The sequence below is a fragment of the Arachis ipaensis genome, chromosome B7 (assembly GCF_059453495.1).
Source record: "Arachis ipaensis isolate K30076 ecotype BB chromosome B7, ASM5945349v1, whole genome shotgun sequence".
Classification (NCBI taxonomy): Eukaryota; Viridiplantae; Streptophyta; class Magnoliopsida; order Fabales; family Fabaceae; genus Arachis; species Arachis ipaensis.
The window spans coordinates 61,654,144-61,658,731 of NC_142442.1; the positions used below are offsets into that span (position 1 = coordinate 61,654,144).

The 4,588-nt window shown below is 41.2% G+C and overlaps 1 non-coding gene across 1 annotated transcript; it reads right to left on the minus strand.

Annotated features, from left to right (window-relative positions):
* Positions 1-1,231: 1,231 nt before the first annotated feature.
* On the minus strand, positions 1,232-1,338 carry LOC148552781 (small nucleolar RNA R71). The gene has a single exon (XR_015893533.1). It is a non-coding gene; the product is annotated as a small nucleolar RNA R71 (small nucleolar RNA).
* Positions 1,339-4,588: the final 3,250 nt, after the last annotated feature.

Here is a 4,588-nt window from a genome sequence, read left to right on the forward strand (position 1 = left end):
TTCCCATAGCCATGAACAACTAAACCCCTTTCATTGGGTTAGGAAGCTCTGTTGTAATTTGATGGATCAATAATAGTTTTCGTTATTCTTCTTCTTTCTTTTCTCTTGATTTTACTAGAAAGCTTTCAATCTTAATCCAATTGGGTAGTTGTCTTAGAAAAGAAGCTATTCATACTTGGATCTCTTCAGAACCTTGGAAGAGGAATGAAGAGATCATGCTAGAAATGCTTTCTCATGTTGGACCAAATTGGGGTCTGGATGGATATAGTGACATATAATCCTACCAACACTTTGATTTGGAAATACATGTGGTATAATCAGTGACCATACTTCATCTCTTCTCATGAGCAATTGGACCTAGGAATTGGCTATTGATCAAGATTTGAGAGATTGAATTACCAAGGAATTGGAGTTCAATCACTTAAGATTGCCAAGGAGATCAATAAATGCATTGATTGAGGAAGAGATGAAAATGAACTTGATCCAGAGAATGCAACATCTCCTAAGCCCAATGAATCCCCCATTTATGATCTTACCCATTCTCTTTAATTTCTGCAATTTACTTTCATGCTAAATTCCCCATTTAAGATTCTGCAATTTACTTTTCGTCATTTATATTCAGCTCTTTACTCCTAGCATTTACTTTTTCAGCTATTTACTTTTCGCCATTTAATTTCCTGCAACTCTCACATCAAATTCTGCTTAGCTCAACTAGAACATTCCTCTAATTAAGAGAGTAGTTAGTACGGAGGAAGAAGAGGAGTATTTTGAACCATACATGGATGAGAATATGGAGAACCATCATGAAGAAGAGGCTCACAACCATGGCAGAGAAGGCCCAGTGCATCATGCTGGGCAAGAGAGAAGAGTTTTGGGATCTTACATCAATCCAAACCCAGGAAACTATGGAAGTAGCATCCAAAAGCCAACCATACATGCCAACAACTTTGAACTAAAGCCACATCTCATCACCCTTGTTCAGAACAACTGTTTATTCGGAGGAAATGTTCAAGAAGATCCCAATCAACATCTAACCACCTTCCTGAGGATATGTGACACTGTGAAGTCTAATGGTGTTCATCCTGACACCTACAGACTACTTCTATTCCCCTTCTCACTCAAGGACAAGGCATCTAAATGGCTGGAATCCTTCCTGAAGGAGAGTTTAACAACCTGAGAAGATATGGTGAACAAGTTCTTGGTGAGATTCTATCCTCCTCAAAGAATCAACAGGTTGAGAGCTGAGGTTCAAACTTTCAGGCAAGAAGATGGTGAGACTCTATGTGAAGCATAGGAGAGGTTTAAGGATCTGACAAGAAGGTGCCCACCAGATATGTTCAATGAATGGGTGCAGTTACACATTTTCTATGAAGGTCTTTCTTATGAATCAAAGAAGGCAGTAGACCACTCATCCGGGTGATCTCTGAACAAGAAGAAGACCATTCCTAGATACAGCCAGAGCGCTCATAGATGTGGAGCAAGGAGAGCTAATATTGAGGATACATGACGAATAACTCGCATTCAATGTCTTCAAACCCTCACAAGAAGCAGATCAGGAAAGCAAGGAACCAAGGAAAGAGCACGACAAAGCACTGGTGGACGAAACAAGCATTGAATCACAGGGAATCCCTTTGGTTGATGAACAAGATAATCAGTAGCTGTCACAGCTCAAGGAAAATCAGGAGGAACCTAAACCACCAGAGTCATATGAGACCAGCAACAACATTTCCTTGAAAGAAGAGGCCACAAAGAGTAGGGTAACATCAAAAGGAACAAAGAAGAAGGCACCAAGGGGATGGAGGAACAAGAAGATCCCTACAGAGGATTTCTCTCCAGGGGATAAAGTGATCTCAGCTTACTTCCTAAATATCCCACCTCATCTCCCCACCATCCCATCTCAACTACCTAAGGTTTTCACTATCAACAAAGTTCTCTCCCTAGAACATGTAGAGATCCTTGATGAAGCCAATGGATATAGGTTTACTGCAAGAGGGGAAGATCTGAAGCATTACCAACCACCTTGACAAGGGGCAGAACGTCAAGCTAGTGACGCTAAAGAAGAGCTTCATGGGAGGAAACCCATGTTTTATATGCTTTTAAAAGTAGTTAATAATGCAAGGTTCATGAAGTCCAAATCAACTTTGACATACACTTGACCGAATCTTTCCTGTTTGCAACACATAGTGAAGAACAAGTTTGGTGTTCAAGGCACACTAAGAGAACATGAATGCAATTCATATCATGTCACTCTAAGAACCTTGAACAATTCTTTTTACTCCACATGGCCACAAACTAAGTTTGGTGTCACCAATGTTGCATACATGGACAATCAATTAGTCAGTTGGTTTGTACTTATGAATAGCACTTAGTCAGTTAACAACAAAAAAAATTTTAAAAAGTAGTTACTCTTTCTTTTCTTTTAAATTTTGCCACCACTTTCCACAAATTCATTAATCACATCCCTTTATTTGTAGGAGAATTGATGGGACAATTAAAGAAGAAGGATTCGGCCACCACAAAAGGAGAAGTACTATACATGTGTTTTCAAGGGGGATGCATTGGGAAATGTTGCCATGCAACATTGGAAGAAGAACACGCTTGGAAACTGAACCAACCCCATCATAAAGTTGATGATCCTTGTGCTCATCCCATGCTAAATCCCATCCGTTCATCACACAACCACTCCATCAATCCACACCTTTCATTCACTCACCATCTCCCTATATAAAGTGGTTCCTATTCCATACTCCCTTTCACATTCCAATTTCCATCCTTTACACTTCCCACTTTCGACACCCAACTCCCTTTTTACCCATCAAGGACATACTCCCCACCTTCACATATCAACTCCTACTCATGGCATCATCTAGCTCCAAGAGGCAAAAGAGGAAGGAACCGGTGGAGAGCATCCCTTTCGATGAAGGAAAATTCAAAACTGCATTCCATGAACTCGAATTCGAACGGATAAAGCTCAAAAAGATATTGCCTGAGTTAACATTCCAGTTTAACGAGGATGAGTGCCCACAGATTCGAGAGAAGATTGAACAAAGGGGCTGGCAAAAGCTCACGAACCCAGAAACAAGGATAAATGCAAACCTCATCAAAGAGTTCTATGCAAATGTGGTCAGAGAAGACAAAACCAAGGCCCCCACCTTCAAAAGTTATGTGAGAGGAACAGAGGTGGACTTTATCCCCAATGCCATAACAAGGAATCTTCAGCTGAAATTGCCACATTTTGATGAGCCCAGCTATCATGTAAGAATAAGTAATGGCCCCGACAATGATGAACTTGAAGAAATTGTGAACGATATGTGTGTTATAGGATCTGACTGGGAAAGGTATTCGGATAGGAGACCCCGGTTCATCAGGAGAGGAGACCTCATCCCGGAAGCCAAGGGATGGTTTGAGCTCGTGAGGAGATCTATCCTCCCAGCCACGAACAATTCGGAGGTTAACACTACTCGAGCTACTATAGTACATTGCTTAATAAAGGGTGGAGGTATCAATGTGCACGAGATTATAGCTAAGGGGATTCAAGAGTCAGCCGAGAAGAATGATCCAGGTGCTAGACTTTGGTACCCCAGCACCATCCTTAGACTGTGTACGAAAGCCAAGGTAGTCTTTGAAGACAGCAATCCAAGTTGGGTGAACCCTGGAAGGTCAGTCACGTTACAGCAAATAACTTATGTGGCACCCGCCCAACAACAAAGAAGGCCTCAAATAGGGAAAAGAACAGCACAAGAGGGACCTCACCAAGAAGAATCTCATCAAGAAGAATACCAGCAAGAAGAGTACTATGATCCAACCAACATCAACTTGAATCACATTCACGGAGCCATTGAGGAGCTAGCAAGGAGTTATATGGAGGGACAAGAACAACAACTGCACATTCAAGCACAAAGGATGGATCGTCAAGAAGAACTGCTTTCTAATTGGATGAATCAACAAGGGGAGTGGCAGAAATAGCAAATGGAACATTACTCCCAGCTCACTTAAGCCATCAATCAAGTGACTGAAAGGCAAGAGCATCAAGACAAATGCCTTCAAGAACTCAACCAACGACAGCTAGCACAGACGAAGGCATTCAATGAGTTCAGCGTACTGAATGAAGGACGGCAACTACATAGGGAGGAGTTCAATATAAACACTCAAGCCAAGTTGAACTATATGTCTGGTCATATGCATAATCTGCAGTCTGCAATCCCTAGGTATGATGAAGTCCAAAAAGAGCTAACAGAACAAGAGGAAAGGAAGGTGAAACAGCAGAAGGAAACATTAAAAAAGAAGATGGAAGATGCTGGCTTCTGGAAAAAGTTAATTGAAAAAGGCAAAGGAAGTGGGAGTTCAAGCACTCAAGAAAAACACAAAGGGGACAAACAAGAGGGAGAACATGAGCACTCCCATGAGTAAAAGGTGGTGGAGTTCCCTCTTTGTTCCATCTTTTTCAAAGCTTTAAATAAGGAAAATCATGTATAAAATAGAACATGTTTCCATGGTAGTTTAGGATTTTAAATTTTGCCTTTAAGTTGTCATTGCTTAGGTCTATGCTTACTAGTCTAATGTCACTGCTGCATCTTCACCTTGCTTA